Source organism: Megalobrama amblycephala, linkage group LG15 (genome assembly GCF_018812025.1).
Source record: "Megalobrama amblycephala isolate DHTTF-2021 linkage group LG15, ASM1881202v1, whole genome shotgun sequence".
Lineage (NCBI taxonomy): Eukaryota > Metazoa > Chordata > Actinopteri > Cypriniformes > Xenocyprididae > Megalobrama > Megalobrama amblycephala.
Genome location: NC_063058.1, coordinates 6,138,609 through 6,149,005, shown reverse-complemented (window position 1 = coordinate 6,149,005; position 10,397 = coordinate 6,138,609). Strand labels below are relative to the sequence as shown.

Genomic DNA, 10,397 nt, shown 5'->3' with positions numbered 1-10,397 from the left:
GTGGTTGAGAGATCGTCAACTAAATAAATGCCGAGTGTAGAGGATGGCAGGGGATAGTCAAAAAAAGATTCCTGATGGTTGAATGAACTGTAAGCTACATAAATTTCATCCCTGAATGAAATGATATTTTGCAGCTTTGCAACTTTGCCACTGATGTAAACGTGACTGTTTGCCCGGTCCAGTTTAAGAGTGTAAGGGCTTGTCCTTAACTCTTTATACTGTGTCGCTTCATGAAAGGATGCAGGTAGAGGACCAGTTGCATGCTGCTTTTTGAGCAGATGTGGCCTGGTTTTGTGAGGTTTTTTGCAGCTTCTTTGCATCTCTGAGAATCTTTTTATTATTTGACTCAGAGGGCATGTTGGTTTCCTCAGAAGTCTTTTGAGTTTGTTCAGGTGATTCTCATACTTGAAAGCACTGAAGTTGTCTAGCACGCCATGCTTTTTTGCATCATCTGCAAGATGTACAAGGCAGTGTGCATTATAGGACAGGAATTGTGGCCCATACAGTTGACCGAAGTGATTGACGAAGAGAACCAGTATGTCATTGGCATAATCACAGTAATCTTCCATCAGACTGTTGTTGCACAGGATGAAGATTCCCACAAAAAGCAGCAAGAAGTTTTTGTACACCTCTGTGGTAAGGAGATCTTTCAACATAACAGGTCCGGTATACAGTAAAAACTGCCTGAACTCTGTTGCCTTCCACCTGTCAATTTCCCTCAGTGCCCTTGGTTTCCTTGCGAACTCCATGGGCACGCTTCTCTGAGCATTCACTAACCTTTCTGTTAATGTGTTTATTTGAAATCCCGACAGCCTACAAGTGAGAGGACCCATCTTCAACCACAAGTGGAGAAGTCTTCTCATGATTCCAAGGCACACAAGGTGCATGTAATCGAGGGGGATGCCAGAGACCATATCCAGGGAAGTTTGTTCAAGGGGTGACGTGCCATGATGGTGATCAGAATCGGTCTTGTTTCTGAAGCTCTCATTGGTTCTTAGTGGCATGTCGCTTCTTGGAAATGTCATCCGGTTTTCCAGGTACACTCCATCCTGTGTGCATTTTTCGCATCCATGATAGCCTGTGTGACCTTTAATGTTTTTTAGGAATGCACGAGCAGGTGCGTCGCAAACCATCGAAGAAAGTTGTAAAGCTAACCTCACTCCTTCAAACTCAAATCCATTACCCAATTCATTTACTTCCGTGATGAAGTCTTCGAGATACTCGGTCAGTGAGGTAGGTTTACCTGTGCCACAAAATAAACCTATTGTCACTGGTTCTTCTTGTCTGATATTTTGCAGTGTTCCAAGAATGGGCCAGAACTGTGTTGACGAACTCTTGTAGAGGGGCAGACCATCGATGCTGACCTGAAGCTCCAATGTGTGAATGTTGCTCAGAATCTTGACATTCTGATGTAGCACCTCTGTGATTGAATTTAGTACTCCAAAATGGTAATACTGGCCACCAGCTTTGTGTTGTATTTGAGGGTTCCCACGCACCGTTCCTAGCAACGTTCTTGAGTCTTTTGGCAGATTTAAACTATGTTGACGTAGTATGTTTAGTAATGAATTTAATGCCACGTGTGAGATTTTGTTTTCAGTAGCCCAGGTTGCCAGATCTTCTTCTAGGGAAGTTGGATCCGTTTCAGACTCCGACTCGGGGTCAGATTCACTATCATCAAGAAGACTTGCCATATTGACAGCTTCAGTCTCGTCAATCTGAGAGAGACAGTCCATAAATGTGTCTTCATCATCGATTTGACATTGACAGGCGTTACGTGAGTCACTGTGCATGCAACTCAACTCCTTCCCTGAAGTTGTTGCATTTATTGTCTGCAGTTGTTGATCCACCTTCTCCTTGGCTTTTCTCCTCAGCGTCCAATAGGACGGCTCATTGCAAGCCATAGTATTAAGACCTTAACACAAAAAAAACCCTTTTTTGTTGTTTGTTTACTGGCCTACCAATATATTTGCATCAACACAATTGATGTACTATAAAGCATCATCAGTTGAACTCAAAGGATGATGACTTCAGATGCAAAAGCCTCTAAGTGTCATCTAAAATATTCTTATAAAGTGAGCATTTTTATCAGGCTCCTGTTTTAAATAGAACTGCCATTAAAGTTAAATTACTGAACCTAAACATAGAAGCCTGATAAAGATGCACATTTTATAAGAAAATTTCAGATGGCACTTGGAGGCTTTTGCATCTGAAGTCTACACAGACACATACATAACACGCACACAAACTTTTGAAGTTTGGGACTAGTAAGGAGGATATGAAGTTTCTTATGTTTAGAAAGGCTATGTTTATCTGATAAAATACAGTAAAAACAATTGTAAAAAATGTAATTTTATTTAAATATTTAAGAATGGTATGGATTTCAGTGGGATAATCCTTTGATAAGAAATGTTAGAAACATCAGAACGATTTCTGAAGGATCATGTGACACTGAAGACCGTATAATGATGCTTAAAATTCAGCTTTGATCACAGGAATAAATTACATTTTAAAATGTTCAAAAAGAAAAGTTTTTTTTAATTTGTAATAAAATTGAGCCATTTTACTGTTTTACTGCATTTGATTTAATAAATGGAGTCTTGATCATATTTATACTCAACAATATAAACTAAATATCTTGCTGTATCATAAAAGTTATCTTGCTGTCTAGATGCATTTCTGTACTTCATATTCAATCTGTTCTTCAAATGAGAGTATTGAATAGCAAGTGTCTCGCGGGAAGTTAATTCGGATTCTCTTTCAGGGCATGCGATTGGCTGTTCGCTGCTGATGTCACACTTTCAAGTGCGCGCGCTCCAAGAACTCCAGTTCAAATCCCAAGTCGACGGATGGACGGAGTTTGATCGGCGTCATGGTACCAGCAAAGCATGCATGTCTTGGTTTCGTGATCTTGACTGTGTGTTGCACTGCCATCATCGTACAGGCTCCTTCTGTGATTCACCAAAGCGCGTCTGAATTCAAGCTGGAAACGGCCTGTGCTTGGTCTGTCCCAGGGTGTCATCGTCACTCACGAAGGTAACGTTAATCATGTTTAACACGACCTGTTAGCTGTGCATGTTAACAAATAGTGGGTCTTGCATGGTCTAATGACCATCATATGTTTAGTGCTTGTGTAACTTAATCCGTCTGTGAAAAATGTGAGTAACGTTACACTCGATAACGTCCACTATGGTTTCGGATACCAAATACTTAAAGTGCTCTGTTTGATGGCATAAAATGGCGATTTTTGCATTCGGCACAAGTGTTAAGTAGAGCAGCACTTCAATTTTTACACGTTACTTTTCTCTGCGCTGAGCTCCAGCCACAATTAAACACACTTGAAGTAGCTGTGTTGAGGCAAGTTGGAGCTAAACTCTGCAGGACAGCGGCCTTCAGGGACCGAGTTTGGACACGTATGGTCTAACCAATCAGTATTGAGCAAAGCAACGCTTTAGATTTTCCCGCCCCTTTCCCCCGCCCCCCGCGGATGTTGTCAGTCACAGCTGTTGTGAGGAACGGAAAAAACGCGCCTATAAAAACTTGTAGGCATTTTGTTTTAATTACGACGTTTGTGTTGGTGATTATTTATTGTCTGTGTATACATACATGTATAATAATACTTATTTCGAATATAATTAAACTTCAAGGTATCAAAAGGCTGATTAATACTGTATACATATACTTACCAACAACTCGCCGAACTGAAGACAAACTACAAACAAACTTAAAGCCGACTAATAATGAACTAGAAAAACAACAAAGTAAAAAAACGTGTAACGACTGAACAGGAACGTAATATATACAGTTGGAGCTATTTACAGGTTATTAATGTGGGAAAATTAATCAAAAAAAGTTGAGAGTACAGTAGGCTGAGGAAATCACAACGGTCATCTGATACAAATTATAACGGTCATCGGATATATATAGTATACGGTCACGTGACATTCATTCATTAATTCTGTTTAATTATTTATTTTTTTAGTTAATTTTTTTATTATATATAATATATTAGTTTTATCACCATTATGTCAAAGACATTTTAAAATGTATGTATTATGGCTTTATTCTTTTTACTAGCATAAATTTTATTAAACAATTTTATTTTTTTCCCCAAAAATTTTTATACCCTACGGGTCAAAAGTTTGGAAACATTACTTCTTTTTTTTTTTTATGTTTTTGAACGAAGTCTCTTATGCTCATTAAGGCTGCATTTATTTCATAATAAATACAGAAAAAACAAAAATATTGTGAAATATTAATACAACTTAAAATTATGGTTTTCTATTTTAATATACTTTAAAATCTAATTTATTCCTGTGATGGTAAAGCTGAATTTTCAGCATCATTACTCCAGTCTTCAGTGTCACATGATCCTTCAGAAATCATTCTAATATGCTGATTTGATACTCAGTTATTATCAATGTTGGAAACGGTTGTGTTGCTTTAATATTTTTTTGGAACCTGTGATACTTTTTTCAGGATTCATTGATGAATAAAAGGTTAAAAACAGCATTTATTCAAAATATAAATCTTTTCTAACAATATAAATCTTTACTATCACTTTTTATCAATTTAACACATACGTGCTGAATAAAAGAATACATTTCTTTAAAAAACAAAACAAAATTACTGACCCCAAACTTTTGAACGGTAGTGTATATTGTTACAAAAGATTTCTTTTTTTAAATAAATGCTGATATTTTTTAACTTTTTAATCAAAGAATCCTGAAAAAGTATCACAGGTTATAAAATAATATTAAGCAGCACAACTGTTTCCAACATTGATGATAAATCAGCATATTAGAATGATTTCTGAAGGATCATGTGACACTGAAGACTGTAGTAATGATGCTGAAAATTCGGCTTTGATCACAGGAATAAATTATATTAAGTATATTAAAATTGAAAACCGTAATTTTAATTTTTAGTAATATTTCACAATATTATTGTTTTTCCTGTATTTATTATGAAATAAATGCAGCCTTAATGAGCATAAGAGACTTGAAAACATTAAAAATAATGTTTCCAAACTTTTGACTGGTAGTGTAGATTAATCCTAAAAAAGAAAATATGAAAATATATTTTAAAATGTACATTTTTATAATTTTTTTTTTTTTTTTTTTTTTTTTAAATCACTTCCCCCGATTTAAATGCCACACAATTTAAGTGGAACACAATGCAGTTGAGTTTGGTCTTGATAGCCCTTTCTTTTGCTTATGATGATGAATGTTTAAAAAAATGTTTACAGTTTAATGGAAGTTACACCCATAGTTTGTGCAAAGCGCTGTGAGGTGTAGGAAAAAGTTGGACAAACCTATGGAAATTATGAAAGATGGTAGCCTAAAAACATATTTAATATAAATATAAATGGAAAACAAACTGCCATAGCTTCATAACAAAAAGTAATCATGCTGTAATTATATTCATTTGTTTTATTAATGTTTATTTACAGTGCATTTTATTCTGCTTACCTGACTCGCGCAGAATTCTGTCCTGTTTGGTTTCCATCATCCAGACACTCTGGCAACTGGGCTGTGTATGGAGGCCACCATTTTCTCCCACAAACTCCACTCTCAGGTAATTTTTATTGTTTTGCTGAAACAGCGTTGTGTGTTTTATCCACAGATCTGCTCAAAGTCGCACTGGATTTTCTCCTCATTGTAAGGTTGAGAGGTCCATCTATCACTCTTTTCCATGTTTGTAGAGTTAGTTCGTGGAGTAAATATATAGGCTGTAGTGTTGTTACAATACTGGAATTTCTAACTTCAATACGATACCTTGAAAAGTACCGATATTCGATACCATTTTTGATTCCACGGGGGGAAATGTATACACTGTTATAGATTTTGATTTATTTATTTATTTTTTGTCTGTCCATCTATTAAAATTCTAGGCGATCAAAAACCACAGACTGTATAAAACCCAACCGCTAGATGTCAGTGTTATCTTAGAACGTAAACTGACGTGGAACCGGAGAAGTGCGAGGTGCGTCAAAGTGCATACATCTCTAGAGTTAGCATTAACAAACCCAGCTCACAAGACGATAGAATTATTCCACTCCCGCCGCGGTGTGTAGAACTGAAGTTTTGGCTTCAACTATAAAGAAACCACTAAGGAGATCGACAAGAGTCATGTTGTTTGCAAAATAGGCCATGTTAAAATCCAAATACTCGAAACGCATTGAATCTGAGAGCTCACTTATATAATATAATATATATATATATATATATATATATATATATATATATATATATATATATATATATATATATATATATATATATATATATATATATATATATATATATATATATATATATATATATATATATATATATATATATATATATATATAACTCATCAAATAGACTGACTTCCTGTTGTTAAATAGTTTAGAAATTAAAAACTGTTATACTGTGAACCTTTAAAACATATACACACCTAAAGACTCCTGCAGTCTTTACTGTTTTCCCTTTACTTGGATTGCACACAATTGTGATTGTGATATAAATGCAAATGACAGTATTAAGTTTTTGTTTGTTTTTGTTTTTTTGTAAGTTGTAAAGCAGAAGCCAGTTTAACCCAATTTATTATAAAAAAAGTAAAGAAAATCAAAAGAACAAACTGTTATGACTCATAGGTAGTCTGTGTTCACACTGGCACTATTTGGGATTAAAGGGTCATGAAACCTCCTGTTTTAGCCTGGTCATTCACACCTCAAAGCTCAAAAAACTCTGTAAAAATGGGCATGTAAAGCTCTGGATAAGTCGGAGTGTAGAGGGAGGGAAGAGGGAAGAGAACAACCAATGAAGCACAGACATAGAACACACTCATTATACAGAATAATGAATATTAATATATGAGCATGGAGAAAATGACGACAAACTCCCAAGCACAAGGGAGAAATTTGAAAGAATATTTAATAGGGCTAATAATAGGCCACTTTGATTACATTTACGAGCACTGCAGTCTCAAAATCAGTCTTTTGTCTATTAGAATAATCGTGTCGTCGCGTTCAGATAGGCTACACCACTGTATCAGTGTCCAGTTTGCACATATAATTAATTTGAAGAAGACTTGATGAAATATGTGTGCATAACTACACCGTGCTGTTTAATGTTTAGTGCAGGAGAATGTGTGAAATAAAAACTTTAAACACGTATACTTTATTCTGTATGAGCTAGGATTCACGTGGCTAGTGTTATTAAACACAACGCGAAGCTCCGCTCTGAAACCGATCATATGAGCGCTCCACGTCTATATCATAACAATCGTATTTTTCATGTGTTCGTATTCAAACTCCAGTTCTGACCGCATCGCGAGCAAAATACAAACAACTCGTGCTGCTGTGCTGAGGGAAACAGCCTACGGCTCGCGTGTTTGAACGCAGCTAGAGCAGGCAGAGGAGAATGAGCCGCACTTTTGGGACATTTGAATTCTCCGCTGTAATGTGATCTCACGCGAACATATTTTCCATTTGTGCTGGTAGATCACAGCAAAACAATCCACATGCACACAAACCTCTGCTCTGGTCACGTCGCAGGAAAACGTGTTGTAACACAGGGCTTGACATTAACTTTTTTTGCTCACCAGCCACTGTGGCTAGTGGTTTTCCAAAGTTACTAGCCACTCAGCATTTTCACTGACCACAATTTTGCTGTTGGGAAATTACATTTTATATGATTAAAGTTGCCTCTGGCATGCTTAAATTACTTGATTTTGAGTCATTTTACTTGATTTACAAGATTTAAAACCCTTTCATACTTACAAATGTAGATTGACCACCCAAATGAAGACTATACATCGTATATATCAGCTGGAATGTAGTTATTTTTGTTAGGCTATATAAAAAGAACAAAGCAGCAAAATTACAAATAGTAATTTAAAAAAAAAAAAACCTTTTTTCAGATGTTTATTTAGCATGTATAAATTTATTTAACATTTTTATTTAACAGTGCTTCTGTTCTGTATCATTCAGCACGATTCTGCCTATCCCGCCTTCACTAACCACAAGTTAATCGATAAAGAACTGTGACTGAATTGTAATTTTGTGATACAACGAGCTTGGCTATCTTTTATTTGGCTGTAGGCTGAAATTATATTCAACCCGCCAAAGTGGCTAGTGGGAGTGGCTATCTTACCCACCACAGCTGAAATCTACCCGCATTTGGCTGGTATTAATGTCAAGCTCTGGTTGTAGCACTGAGGAAACGAACAAACGATATGTCTCTGAATGACAAGAGACAGAGGCGAGAGAAGTGACACTTCCTCATGCATAATACCGCAATTATAATCTTAAGCATACTACAGCGCAGTGATTGGATTAAATAAGCTTTATGTCATGAATATATGTCGAGAATCGCTCGAAACAGTCTACATCAGCATGTTCGTCCATGCCCATACTTGGGCTGAAAGTACACAATGTCATCAGATTTTGTGACGTTGCTTCGACAGGAAGACAGAAATCGCTCTGAAAAATGCAAAAATAACTATTTTTCACTTATGAATAACATTGAGTACCTTTAGCTTTTTCAATGATGTGCAGCCTATACATATGTTTACATCTCAAAAAAAGTGTTTTGGGGTTTCATGACCCTTTTTAACAACAGCATTTACTTAGATGTGAGTCTCAGTGTCCTGCACACAGGAAATTACAGTAGTGTTTTGAATGCTGTATGATGTAACCAAAGTCAAACCTGTGTTCAATTTGTGACTATTAACTGTAATTATAGTGATGGTGAGTAAAGTAATATCAAAGATGGCAACATCCATACAAACAAAAATCTTATCACAAATGACAAGAGTCCAATCAAGGAGTGACTTCATCTGTCAAGTCTGAACTAGCAGCAGCTTTTATAAGTGGAGTAGATTTGACTCGCATACAGACCACAAAACAGACAGGAACAGAGAAAGGGCTTCAAATAACCAAGCATATAGCTGATCGTGGTTTGCCCTGCCAGATGCTTCGGCAGATGTGTGTGGACTTGAGATGTTTCTCCAGTGTATGATTTGTTGGTTGTGTCCTTATCAAATGTTGGAAATAAATGAAGAGAAAAGGAGCACAGTAATTCTGACTAAAATATATATTTAGGTAAAATGCATATTTTAAATGTAGGTTTAATATTCTACATGCATTTATGAGAGCACTAACTCTAAAGGGGGTATACATGTAATTACCACAGTTGTTACATGTATTTCAATTGCTGTTTATTTACTACATTCAGATGAGTGAATTTGTGTTCCTCCTACCAGTTAACATTTGATCTGCATTTTTGTTTTTTTTGTTTTAAATATATTTTATTTTAAAATGGTGGGCAAACAGTTTTTGTTTTAGAATGTAACATTTTAACCTTTATTTACAAAAATACATTTACTATATTTGTTTTCTTTAACTTATTATTATTATTATTATTATTATTATTATTATTTTACAGTTTTCACATTGTTTGGAGGATGTAATTGGGCAGAATGTAGGGGCCCACTGAAATTAAGTCCCTTGTACCTGCATCAGTCTAGCTTTTGTAATAATCATTTCCTTATAATTGCATAACATGTTTTATTCAGTTATGAGCTAAATGGGGAAGCCAAAATCTGTCAGCAACTTCTACAGACAGCTTTGGGCTGGTTGATCTGTGCTGATGATTGTATGTGGTAGTCAGAACATTGTTCAGTTTTATTTGTTACTCAGCTTTCACAGCAATGCTGGTAAATGAGCAAAAATATATATAAATACTGTGAGAATCATCAATCTGAAGTCATTGGCACAGCTGCTGTGTGGCATCTAGTACTGAGGTTGTTGACAGTATTGTGTGCATGTTGCTGCCTTGTACATGGTGTTCACTGCCCAATATTGTTTGAGAAATAAGTATTTTAACCCACAGTTAACTTGTACATTTCCTTATAAAATGCTCTAACATTTCTCCTATTTCTTTTCTCCACCAAACAGCTTTGGAGATGGTTCAGCCTAGATGCTCAGATCTACCACTGGTCAAGCTTCATTCCCACATCTGGCACCAACGATTCATTAAGTGCAGTCCATAACCAGTGTCTGCACCTTGTCCATTGCAAATGTTATGGATTGTTCTATTAGAGCTCATTATAATCTTTGAGACTGGTGTTATGTAAAGGCTGTTGTGTGTTGTGAGTAAAGTTCACCCCCCTGTGAAACAGTTTCCCTTAGTTGTGAGAATATTTTACCTTCATGCTCTCAGCAGTTCCTACATTTTAAAGTGTCTTTTTATTATTATTTTTTATTATTATTGAAATATTGTTTTAATGTTCAATCAACTTTGGGACATAATCAACTCTGGGAAGTTAGTATCATTAATTCTGTAAGGTGCTTTGAATCAAATGAATATTTGTATAGCGTGTTTCCTTCAAAGGCTGCTTTCTCATTCCTC

At 35.8% G+C, this 10,397-nt stretch overlaps 1 long non-coding RNA gene across 4 annotated transcripts; it reads left to right on the top strand.

Annotated features, from left to right (window-relative positions):
• Nucleotides 1–6: 6 nt before the first annotated feature.
• Nucleotides 7–10,169, top strand: LOC125247129. 4 transcript variants are annotated; one of them, XR_007180015.1, is made up of 5 exons: nucleotides 7–636; nucleotides 813–1,774; nucleotides 2,762–3,033; nucleotides 5,450–5,574; nucleotides 9,944–10,169. It is a non-coding gene; the product is annotated as an uncharacterized LOC125247129 (long non-coding RNA). The 4 variants fall into 4 exon arrangements; XR_007180016.1 differs by having other exon boundaries at nucleotides 7–661; XR_007180017.1 differs by having other exon boundaries at nucleotides 7–1,224; nucleotides 1,299–1,774.
• The last annotated feature ends 228 nt before the right edge of the window (nucleotides 10,170–10,397 follow it).